We start from the raw sequence: 13,237 nt of genomic DNA, 5'->3' as shown, positions 1-13,237 counted from the left end.
TAACCACCCGATTCTGTAGTACAGGTAAAGGATTAGTTACACTACTCTGGACAACCTGCATTTTGAGATACCAATGCATTTGTACAGATAACCTCATAAGGTTCTGATAAGCCCACATTACTGCAAATGAAGCAAACTGGTGAAAGGTGAGATGTACTGTAGTAGCTGGCAAGGTGTTTCCACAAATTAATGAATGGAATTCATTACACATAGCAATGATTTTCTGCTAGTAAATGCAGCAGGTTAAACTTCTGTCCAGACTGTTGCCAGAAGTTTGGAATTTCCCTCGCACATATATTTTGCAGCAGTACATAGATCATAAGAAGAAACTTTGCTTTGGGCAATTATGAATTAAGTTTTGAGTTTAATATGTGAATAAAGAAAGTCGTATAAATCCATGGTTGCCTAATATTCGCTACCTTTGCTAGTGATCATATAATACCACAAGACTGAGCACTTTTAACTCCAATGTGATTTATATTTTGCAATAGAGGGAACATAACATTTAATCAACTGTCTTCTTTGCGTTTTTTTGCATTGCCACCTCACAATTCCACAGCGAGTCACAGCTGTATTTCCTCTAATGATCAGCAGGTGGTAGAGCATTGAAAGCCAGAGCAGGCTGCTGACCGAGGCGAAAAGAAAGAGGAAGTAGCTTAGCTTTGTGGGAGGAAACAGGTCAGTGGTTATCCTTTAAACGAAGTTCCTACATTCAAAGTGTCCTTTTCTCTTGCCGGTACAATTTTTTTTTGCTTTGGGATCTGCCTTTTATTCGGACGCTCAACAAGTAAGTGGGGGGAAACAGAGTTATGTCTTTGGGACAGTCTGTAATCGGTTTGTTTAGGCTGACTTTCCTCACAATTACTAACAAAACAATGAAAAGGGAATTAAATCAAGAGGAACCATTTAATATCAATTACATAAGAAGCTCGAGTTTCAATTGATATGTTTCTGCGTGTGTGTTAAATTGTACTGTATTATAGTGGCTGCGCTGTCTGTCTCCTGACTCCCCCTAGTTATTGCTGCAGAGGAAGCTCTTCCGTTTGGTCTCTTCAATATATCCCCAGAAAGATACACATTACAGGAAAATTCTTTAGATGCCACTTAAGTAATTTGCATTTTATTAAACTTTCATACAAAGATGCAGGGTAACTTGCAGGCAATATGACACGCAGTCGCAGAAGACATGGCATGAGATACACGAAGCAGCTCCTTTGCCATTCCTAGGCCTAGTTGCAGTTTATGGTTTTCTTATTATTACTGTCATTTATGCTAGATACACTGTGGGTTCAGTCAGGTTCCACTTTTGCTGTTCTCTTTTTAGCATCTCTGGATAAAAATCTCTGAGCGCTCTGTAGGTGAGACCTTAGGACAAGTTTTAGAACATAAGGGTTAAAGGAAAAATGTTGTGTTATTTTTTGTTTATTCATTTTTGGCTTAACACCAGACTTTCAGCCCTCACTTGGAATTTTCTCTGTCAGCAAATAAAACATGACCACCATGGTGATTGGATCTAAACATGGGTGGTGATTGGATCTAAACGTGGGTGGTGATTGGATCTAAACGTGGGTGGTGATTGGATCTAAACGTGGGTGGTGATTGGATCTAAACATGGGTGGTGATTGGATCTAAACATGGGTGGTGATTGGATCTAAACATGGGTGGTGACATCAACGGCATGCTCTTGTTACTTGTTACTGCATTCTCTTGCTCTTGTTACACAGGTGATTTTGGGCTTAGTAAAAATCAGATTAATTTACTGTCACTGACATCATGCACACTCAGTCTTGTGACATTAGGGGGGTTATTTACTAAACAACGAATGCAAAAATCAAGAAAAATTCGTGATTTTTTTTTTAACAAAATCAGACTTTTTTCCAAAAAAAAAAAACCCACAAATTTTTCGGAATTTATTAAACAAAGTTAATGGAAGAAGTCCCAATGAGCTTTTGGGTGAAAAATCCTAAAAATTTAGCGAAAATCGGACGAAAAATCCGAAAAAAAAACCCTGCGAAAATCGGATAAAATATCAGAACAAATCATGAAAATCTGAAAAGAGGAAAAAACTCAAGCAGATTTGAAAGGAGTTTGTATAGGTTTTATTCATAAAAGTAATGATTAGTTTTAATCCAAATGTATATCCGATATTTATTATACGCGACATTGGCTATGGAGAAGAGGATGATTTTAAAAGATGCTGAGTGTCCCCATTAACTATGCTGCCCTTAACACAAAAAACAAATGTGAGGATCCATGGGACTCATTGTGGCCAATTGCCAGGGGTAAATTAGCAGGTTGTGGCGGTGTAATTGTTAAAATCATTTGCGTTCAGTGGTAGACAGTTAATGTGGTCTCCTTGTGATAATATGAAGTGTCTGTCTTCTGTGCCACATATTTAGCAAATAAATGCACAGTTGCACAGGCCTGGTCCTGATATATGGGTTTTTATTGTTTTTGGGCTAACCCAAGGAGAATGAAAAAGTGCCACAACATCTCTTACTCATGAAAAAACAAGTTTTAAATTTTAAAACTTATAAGTTGTGTAAGTATTTATATTACTATGAAATTGAAATATGTTTATATTGTTAATGTTTCTCTTCCTTTTCTGCTTTTGTATTTGAGTTCTACTTTGGTTTCATTTCCTTTCGTCACTTTAACTTTTCATATGATGTAGAGAGTGATGTTCTGAAACAATCTGCAGTTGGTTTTGATGTTTTATTAATTGTTGTTTGTTATTTAGCTTTTAATTCTGCAGATCTCCAGTTTGCAATTTGGCTGCTAGGGACCAAATTACCCAGGCAACCATGCATTGATTTGAATAGGGACTGAAATATGAATAGGAGAGGGTCTGGATAGAAAGATAAATAATAAATAGTAGCAATAACCTATAAGTTTGTAGCCTTACTAGGGATGCACCGAATCCAGGATTTGGCCTTTTTCAGCAGGATTCGGATTCAGCCGAATCCTTCTGGCCGAACCGAATTAGATATAGATATACAGTAGAACCCCCGTTTTACGTCTTTCAGTGGACCAGGGAAAAAAGACGTAAAATCAGGGAAATGTATTAACCCTTTGCCTGCCAAGCACATACACCGTACGTTCTGGCAGGCAAGGGCTTTAACTGCCAAGCACGTACATTGTACGTGCTTGCAGTTTAACATGCTGTACTCTGCATCAGCGGCTTTAGTCGCCTCTGCAGAGCTTTAGCAGCATTCACAGCCCCTGGGCAACAAGGCTAGGGGGCTGTCATGTCGGTCCTGCGACAGGATTGTCGCAGGGCTGACCTAAAAAACGGTAAGTGGCCCTTATTTTACACACTTACATACACTTACCTAGACTTACCTACATTTATACACTCATACACACATATTTTAGTAAAAAAAAATATTTTTTTTCATTTTACACTAATATGCACTTATATACACTTAATTTGTGTTTTTTTTTTTACAACTTAAAACTGTTTATTTCAGCAGCGTGACTATTTGATAAACGATTTTGGCCACTAATTATGCTGTTGGAGCAGTTATTTTGTTATTTCATTGATTTGAACAATTTTTGTGGTTTTATTGGAATTTTATCACTGCATTATTGTTCCTTATGTATCTTTAGTATAGTTTTGCTGTTTGGTGCTTTGGTATAGAAAGATATATTTTACTTAGTTTGATCCGTCAGAATATATGCTTTCCTAAAAGTATGTGGGTAATACGATGCTGCAGGGTAGAAATTTTGAGGTGATTTTTGGAAATGTCACAAAATCACCAAATTTAGGAATGGTTTGCAGTTTGGTACTTTGGAGTACAAAGACATGCATACCCAATTTAGATTTGTGGGAATGTTTACTTTCCGAAAATATATGGTTTTCTGGGTGAACTTACTTTTTTCTACCTTTGCCCCCCCAAAATGATGTAAATGTGTTGATTTTGCAAATACAGAACTGATAGCTCAAATGAGGTGTCTACATTTTAGGGCCCCTATATACCACATGCCTAGGTAAACCTATACATATTGGGCAGCAAACTGTTCAGTGGACCACAGGCTTTCATATTTGGGGTGTTTTACATTGATACCAAATGATGTGTGGGAGATATGATGCTGTAGAGTGGAAGCTTTGAGGTCATTTTTCAAAAAAATCACCAATTTCTATAAAACATAACTTTAGGAAACAATTGCAACTTGGTAGTTTGGAGTGCAAAGATATATTTACCCATTTTTGATTCACCAGAATCTGTTTTTTCTAACAATGGGTAGTTTTCTAGGGTAACCCTACTGTTAGTGGAATGTTTGGCCTTGAAATCAGAAGCCGTTTGGGGAGCGGTGCTTTGGAAATGTAGTGTACTGCTTGTAGATTTTGATCTATACAAGTGAGAAATCTCCATAAAACTATATATATTTGGTATTGCCGCGTTCAGGAGACACAGACCTTTCCAAATCAGCTGTGTTCTCGTACAAAAAATAAATGATGTTTCTGATATATGTGTTCTTTGTGAGACATGATTTTTTTCATTTTATTAGACACTTGGAAGCCTATATTTTTTTACAGAAGTAGAATTACACCAAAATTCTTGCATATTTTGAAAGTTCAGGTTGTCCTGAAAAAAACAATATATTGTTTTCCTGGGTAAACTAAAAGACCGCCCCAGGAAAGGCCCTTAAAGTGAAAGAGTGCAAAATATCTAAAAACTGCTTGGCAGTAGATGTTCGCATCTAGGACAAAACGGCTGGCAGGGAAAGGGTTAAAGACCCTTAAATGTGAAGTATACAATGGAAATAAGGTCAGAAGTCATAATTTTTTAAGAAATTTTTTTATTTATTCAAATTTCACATAGACAGCGAACAGTTTGCCCTCTATGTGCGATGACATTTTCTACAGTTACAAAAGAAACAGCTTGAGGTGAATTTCAGCAATACAAACCCATAGAAAACAGAACTATTCCTATGCATGACTTCAAAATATTTGTCCCAGTGATACCGGCAAGTCACCATCCTGCCACTCCCCACCATACAGACATATCGTACCCCCAACCGTCATACCAGGGCATCTTTATTGACTTTATTTGATATCCCCTCTTCCCTTATTTCACCATCACTCAGCAATAGCTCAAAAGTGTGACATGGCCTCAATAGCATCCCAACTACCCCAGATCTTATTAAACTGATCCACCTTATCCTGTTTGAGTGCTGTTAGATAATCTATCCTCCGAACATATCTGATTCTTTCCAGGAATTCCTTTTCTGATGGGGGAGCCAATGCCTTCCAATTTATTGTGATCAATCCCCTAGCCGCCGTGAGTATGCAATTAACCATTTTTTGTGTAGGATTCCGTATTTTAGGGATTTTATTACCCAGCACATACACCAAGGGATCCAGTGGCGCTACTATCATAGTTACCTTCTCAACCCAAAGCATTCAAGCAGATCTTTTTTCAGTACATCCATTAACCTAGGGTAGTTGGCAGCCTATAATGAACTATGAGTAGGGGTTAATCTAATTCCCAAATATGTAATGGAGTTAAGTTGCCAATTATATGGGAAGTTCAATTTCAAAAGTTTAATCTGTTGATCTGAAATATTAATAGGTAGGGCCTCTGACTTGGACTTGTTTATTTTATACCCAGATAACCTCCCATACCTCCCATATCTAGTGTGACATGTAGATTTGGAAGGGACGTCTGGGGACGAGTGATGGAGAGAATAACGTCATCCGCATACATTGCAATTTTGTATTGAGTCCCCTTCACCATTAGGCCGTGTATGTCAGGGTTTTCCCTAATTTTTTGAGTTAGCGGTTCTATGCTAATCGCAAATAATAATGGGGAGAGAGGGCAGCCCTGTCTCGTGCCATTATTGATGGGTATTGATGAAGACACTCTCTCCAATATTTTAAGTTTTGTTCCTAAATCTTTATAGAGGGAGTGTAAAATTACCAGAAATTCACCCTAGAAACCCATACGCTGTAAAGTGAGAAACATAAAATCCCAGTCCAGGCGATCAAACGCTTTCTCCGCTTCTAGGCTCAGGAGTAGCATGGAATCCCGTCTTTTGTTAGCTATATCAACCAGATCTATGACCATCCGTGTATTATCCCCAGCCTTCCTGCCCTTATAAAACCCACTTTATCCATATGGATTAGTTTAGGGAGCAAGCTATTTAACCTTAGTCAGAGAATTTTCGTTAAAATTTTATAGTCTGAATTAAGGGCGATAGTTACTACATCTGGTCAAATCCTTGCCCTCTTTTGGAATAAGTGTGATAAATGATTCCTTAAAGGTAGGGGGGACCCTTTCTCCCCTCAGAAAACTGTAACAAATGCGGGGTCAGGATCTGTTTGTAGGTCTTATAATAGCTATAGGGAAGGCCATCAGGTCCCGGGGTTTTAGAGGAGGGCATTGTTTTTAAAGCTTCCCAGAATTCATCCTCATCTATATCCATATTAAGGGTATCCAACTCCTCGGCTGTCAGAGTTGGTAAATGTAAGTCCTCTAAGTAGGATCAAATCCCATTTATATGTGGGGCTTTCTGTGTTCCTGTCCAATCCAGGTTGTATAAGTTATGGTAATAGGTACCCATAATTCTATTTGGGTCAGAGGTAGGGCCCGCAGGAGTGTGAAGCACTTGCGGAGTATTCATTGCCTTTCGTTGACGCAGCTTTCGTGCTAATAATGTATGGGAAGAATTAGCCCTCTCATAATATATTTGCTTCAAAGATGTCAAACTTCTTTCTGCTTGGTGAATTTTTAAATCTTTAATTTTGTTCCGTAGTTGTAAAATTTTAGCCAGTCTAGTTCTAGTAGGGAACTTAGCCTGTATTTCCTCGGCCTCCTTCAATAAGATCTCATTCGATAGGATAGCCAAGTGGGTAGACTTCCTAAGTGCTGCTCCCAACGAAATGCAATGACCCTGTATAACCGGCTTATGGGCCTCCCATAATATCCCCTAAGAGGTTACTGACCCTTCATTAAGCACAAAATAATCCACGAGTGCCTCCCCAATTTTTTCCCGTATAGTTGGAATTTTCAATAGTGATTCATTCAATCGCCAAGGATTTCTATCCCTCTGGGTTTTCAGTAGCCCTATGGTCAATTCTATGGGGGCGTGATCTGACCAGGTGATAGAATGAATTTTGGAGGAGTGCTGCATAGTACATAATTGTGAGGATAGCAGAAAATAATCAATTCTGGTGTGTACTTTATGAACATGGGAATAATGAGTGAATTCTTGGTCATTAGAATGTCCTACCCTCCAGACATCGATGAATGCATGGGCTTTTAACAGATCCCTAAACTTAATAGACATTAGTTTGCTACTTGGGATTATCCTACTAAATTTTATCTGAGCCCTGTCTTTAACTTGGGATAACACCATATTAAAATCTCCCCCTAAAATCACATTGGAACAATGAAGAGATTCAATTTTATGAAAGCATTTCGTGAGAAATGCTATGGAACGCTTGTTCTGTACATAAATATTAGCTATCAGAAGAGGAATATCGTCTATCTGTCCCCGGGCAAGTATATAATGACCATTCGGATCCCGTCTTTACGGAACAGTATTGCCACTCCGGCCTTCCTGTTGGGACCAGAGGCAAAAATATGGGTAGGAAAAAACTTATGTTATAAACGCCAGGGATCCCCCCTCCTATGGTGTGTTTCTTGTAATAGCACAATTTCCGATTTGAGGGTATGCATTTCCTTCGTTAAAAGTTGCCTCTTAAGGGGAGAGTTCAACCCATTCACATAGAAATAATTTTAACCATTGTGAGAAACAGATAAGCAAGTCAGTGATATCACCCCAAGGTCCAAAATGACCCATCCCAATTCCAGGGCTCCCTCCCAATTCTATTAGTTTGCTAAATTTGCCGTCATGATCTCTAATATAGGAATAGTGACTTGTAGGTTATTGCTCCATATAACACTGGGGGCAGCAGCCTAGTATTTCTAAAGACCGGTCATGCATAGTAGTTAACATTAAACAACTTTGCATAAGTAATTTACCATATACTCCAACATGGAGGTGCAGTAAAAGAAAAAACAAACGACTTACGGCTTCCCACCCAAACCTGGAGAAGTCCAATGTAGGGGTCAATCCCCTTACTACAGAGAGCATGGGATGACTAAGGACCGTGTCCAGTCGAGAGTGGTGCCTCTGAAGTCCAAAGATTACATATTGAATCTAGATGAGGAGCCGTGGGACACTCTTGAACCGTAGAATCCGTCTACAATATGCAGACCAAAGTCTGAGACCTCAGTCTTAGCAAAAGATGAAGATCGATACCACATGATGCTCAACTATTCGGAGATGGATGTGGGCTTCCCTGTGGAGAAGCAGACTTCCCGGTAGATGTGCTGGGTAAGCTCCTGTCTTTGGATGGAACCTCTGTCCAGAGGGGCGTCTGGTCCGGTCTCCTCGGAGATGTAGGCTGCGTCGGGGATGCTTCAGCCGTCTGTGCTGGAATACCCAACTGGGCAAGAAATTGAAGCCCTAGGGTTGAGTCCCTGAGAATAAATTGCTGTCCATTCCGGATCACAATCAGCCTGAACGGGTAACCCCACCTGTAAGGGATCTGCGCATCTCTCAGCTTTTGTGTAATTGGACGCATAGCTCGTCTCTTAGCCAGCATCATTGGAGACAGATCGTTGAAGACTTGCAACTTATGTCCCTGGAAAGAGTAGGAGGATTGATTACGCAGATTAATAATAATCGATTCCTTACTTTCGTAGTAGTGGAGTCTACAGATTACATCCCTGGATGTGTTGTTAATTGGTGTAGCTGGGCCTAGGGCCCGGTGTACTCTGTCCATGCGCCAGGCCTCAGGGGGTAGATCAGGATTAATCGTAGAGAAGAGGGATCTTAGGTATGTCCTCAGATCAGCTGCTGAGACATTATTTGGGATCCCTCTTATGCGTAGATTTTGCCTCCGTTCTCTATTTTCCAGATCTTCATGCATGTTTTGTAGTTTATGAACCTCCTCCCTGAGCTCAGCATTTTCCTCCTCAAGGAAAGTTTGTCGCTGCAACAGTGTATCAGAGGCTTTCTCTACTTGATCCGTACGCTCCCCCAGGTCCCTGATGTCCTTCTGTAACTCAGTAACAGTAGACTTTATGCTGTCTGTGATCGTTTTAGTGAGTCTATCATATAGCCCCTCCAGCTGCTTAGAAAGATCTGCAGACGTCACCATGTCTCCCTCATATTCCACCCGACCATGTCTGCTCACCTCTGGCAACACAGTGTTGGGAGTCGCGTGGGTCACTGACTGGGGGGACACGGGAGCTGTATTACTCTGCGACTCCATGACGGGCGAGTGCGCAGGAGATGCTGAAGCGCTACTCAAATGTTCGGCGCCATCTTGGGCCTGCCCCTTCGGTCCGCGTGGCGGTCTGCGGTTCAGAAAAGGAGATAGGGTATTTGCGTCCTTCGGCTTCTTTGTACCGCAGTTTGGCCGCAGTGGCCGACTCCTACTTCGCACACTTAGGATTCCCGGTTCGCTCGTCTGTCAGCTAATAAATGGCTGTATTATGGACAAGGCACCAGAGCTCGATCAAACAGCGGCCATCTTGGTTCACCGCGCATGCATCTCCCTCAGAAGTCATAATTTTATCTAAAACACATGTAGTGCTCCCATTCTACTCCAGCAATGCTCACCACTTCTGCTGCCTCTGTTTTTTGCTCCTTAACAGTGCAGCTGCATAGAAGCCCCCTCCTGCTCCACTGCAACGCACAGATTTCTTCCTTCCCTGCTCACAGCTTGCCATTTTAGCATGGAGGGTCAACTTTCCTTTGCTTTCCTTCTCCATTAGGGCTCTTCACTTTTGCCTGGAGAGTCACATTTCCCTCCCTCTCACTGCTGCTGCTGTATGCAAGCTTTCTCTTCCTGCTTCTCTGATTGGCTGGATATGGAAGTTTCAGAAGCCATAAATCACTAAGTAAGGGGTTTTTTTTATCTAAAAACATAGCAATTAGCATGGGACAGGGCTACAAAACTATGTAAAATCCGGGAAAACAAAACATAAAATAAGTGAATTGCACACATAGGAATGCATTGAGAATGGAGGGACTGTAAAAAAAAAAGACGTAAAATAAGGGAAAACAAAATAGTGGATTCGGTGCAATATATATATATATTGAGAAAGGCTAGAGTGCTAGCCGAAACGTCAGTTTTTCTGTTTAATAAACACCATTTATTTTTTCACTAAGACCTGCGCGTGCTCGCCTACCTTCCGATATATATATATATATATATATATATATATATATATATATATATATATATATATATATATATATATATATATATATATATATATATATATATATATATATATATATATATATATATATATAATATTGCACCGAATCCACTATTTTGGATATGGCTAAACCCCCGAATCCTTTGCTAAAGATTCTGCCGAATACCGAACCGAATCCGAACCCTAATTTGCATATGCAAATTAGTGATTTTACTTCCTTGTTTTCTGACAAAAAGTCATGTGATTTCTCTCCCCCGCCCCTAATTTGCATATGCAAATTAGGATTAAGTTCGGCTGGGCAGAAGGATTATATATATATATATATATATATATATATATATATATATATATATATATATAACAAACAAGGGAAAGTTGTGCTCACCACTAATTTTTAAAATCATTAGGCAGGGGTGCAATGAGGGTGTGACCACAAAATACATATGGAAAAATACAAGATTCCTCTGCACTCAACCCATTATCAATATATTTAAGACAGAGACATTTTGTGCATACTGCTACTGAAAAATGCCTTACCCTTTAAACAAAACAGGGATTGTTTGTCCAAATATTGCAATATATTTAAGATGGCCAACTACGTCAAAGTCATCCCATATCTGGTCAGTCCTATGCTTAATTTTCATCTGATTCATTAAGAATTCTATTGCTTCATTATACATTTTACAAAGGGACTAAGTTTTACCTGCAACTTACTTGCTGCTTTCAAAGTAAAACTCCCAAACTTGGCTGCCCTTTTATTAGACACCAGTGGGATCACCTGACTATAGCTGGGAAGGGTGGGAGCTACAACATGGAGCTGGTCACTGCTCCTGTATAACTATAACAAACAAGGGAAAGTTGTGCTCACCACTAATTTTTAAAATCATTAGGCAGGGGTGCAATAAGGGTGTGACCACAAAATACATATGGAAAAATACAAGATTCCTCTGCACTCAACCCATTATCAATATATTTAAGACAGAGACATTTTTTGCATACTGCTACGGAAAAATGCCTTACCCTTTAAACAAAACAGGGATTGGTATTTAAGCTGGCCAACTACGTCAAAGTCATCCCATATCTGGCCAGTCCTATGCTTAATTTTCATCTGATTCATTAAGAATTCTATTGCTTCATTATACATTTTACAAAGGGACTAAGTTTTACCTACAAATTACTTGCTGCTTTCAAAGTAAAACTCCCAAACTTGGATATATATATATATATATATATATATATATATATATATATATATATATATATATATATATTTGGAGTATACACACGATCGTGCGCACACGACGCCCTGACAGTGACCGCTAACACGGTGCTGACTGATCACTGGGGGTGCGCTTTGGAATGCCGCTTACTACACGACATGGTGTTTAGGACTTTGATGGTGATGGCTTTCACGGAGGTGTGGGTATCAATACAGGGAGGAGGTAAGCCCTTGCTTGTCACTTTATTAACCGGGGTGAACATTTTTTCCCACAGGTTAAAGAGCTACCAGCTAAATAGTAGCGGTTGGAGATCGGATTGCTAGATTGTTATTGCTATTGCCAATTGTTACGATTGTTGCCATTTGCTGATTCTTGCAACTATGAGAATATGTTTTAAGCTTTATTATGACCCACCTTGAAATTTTGACGATTATTGAGATGATTAGACACTGGGGCTGCATTTGAACACGTCATTAGAGGGAGGGATTTTGGGTTTTCGCGCCAGAACCTGGGTATTTAAGGGTAATTCGTTTGTATGCATGTATCTTTGACAAAGGCTGGTGTTACAGCCGAAACGTTAGACTATCTAATAAATGCACCTTTTTGCAATAAGTCCTGTGTAGTGCGGCTTCTTTGGTGAAGATTGTATGCGGCTTTTTGCGAGGCATGCACCCAGGCGACCTGACGACCTGTTTATCGTGAGTGCTGGGATTTTGGGGAAATATATATATATATATATATATATATATATATATATATATATATATATATATATATATATATATATATGTATCATTGTGATACTGCTGTTTTCCCACCTAAATTGTAGATTTAAGGCATACACACAATGTTTCAGTACTTTGAGAAATGCCTTGGATAGGGCTGAAATGAAGTTCTGTAAATAAAAATTAATTTTAATTATCTAAAAGTCCTGAGAGTGTGGAGATATATACACACACACACACACACACGAAAAAGGTCCCAATGAGAGGACCGAAACGCTGGACTATGATATAATAAAAAAGTGACGGACTATGATGTAATAAAAAATATAAAAAAGTGAATTATTTATACATGGGTTTGCCGGTTCTTTGATGTTCGTGGATATATACATATTTAAACCGAGCACCCGGTTTACACACTTTGGCCTTGGAGTGCGTATACATAGTAACATAGTAACATAGTAAGTAAAGTTGAAAAAAAGACACGTCCATCGAGTTCAACTTTTTTTTTTTTTTATTAACTACCTATCTGCCAGTTGATCCAGAGGAAGGCAAAAAAAACCCATCTGAAGCCTCTCCAATTTGCCTTAGAGGGGGAAAAATTCCTTCCTGACTCCAAAATGGCAATCGGACTAGTCCCTGGATCAACTTGGACTATGAGCTATTTCCCATAACCCTGTATTCCCTTACTTGCTAAAAAGCCATCCAACCCCTTCTTAAAGCTATCTCATGTATCAGCCTGTACAACTGATTCAGGGAGAGAATTCCACATCTTCACAGCTCTCACTGTAAAAAACCCCTTCCGAATATTTAGGCGGAACCTCTTTTCTTCTAATCGGAATGGGTGACCTCGTGTCAGCTGGAAAGACCTACTGGTAAATAAAGCATTAGAGAGATTGTTATATGATCCCCTTATATATTTATACATAGAATCATATCACCCCTAAGCGCCTCTTCTCCAGTGTGAACATCCCCAATTTGGCCAGTCTTTCCTCATAGCTAAGATTTTCAATACCTTTTACCAGCTTAGTTGCCCTTCTCTGTACCCTCT

The 13,237-nt window shown here is 39.4% G+C and overlaps 1 protein-coding gene across 3 annotated transcripts in view; it reads left to right on the top strand.

Moving 5' to 3' along the window:
* The first annotated feature begins 630 nt into the window (after nucleotides 1-630).
* The window catches only part of rnaset2.L (ribonuclease T2 L homeolog), a 34,218-nt gene continuing 21,611 nt past the window's right edge, over nucleotides 631-13,237 (top strand). The window contains exons 1-2 of one of the 3 annotated variants that reach the window (XM_018261930.2): nucleotides 674-787; nucleotides 5,222-5,285. The gene's annotated coding sequence lies outside the window, so the exon portion shown is untranslated. 3 annotated transcript variants of the gene reach the window in all.

Source organism: Xenopus laevis, chromosome 5L (genome assembly GCF_017654675.1).
Source record: "Xenopus laevis strain J_2021 chromosome 5L, Xenopus_laevis_v10.1, whole genome shotgun sequence".
Classification (NCBI taxonomy): Eukaryota; Metazoa; Chordata; class Amphibia; order Anura; family Pipidae; genus Xenopus; species Xenopus laevis.
The sequence above is the reverse complement of the archived record's forward strand: the minus strand, read 5'-3'. Positions and strand labels throughout refer to the sequence as shown.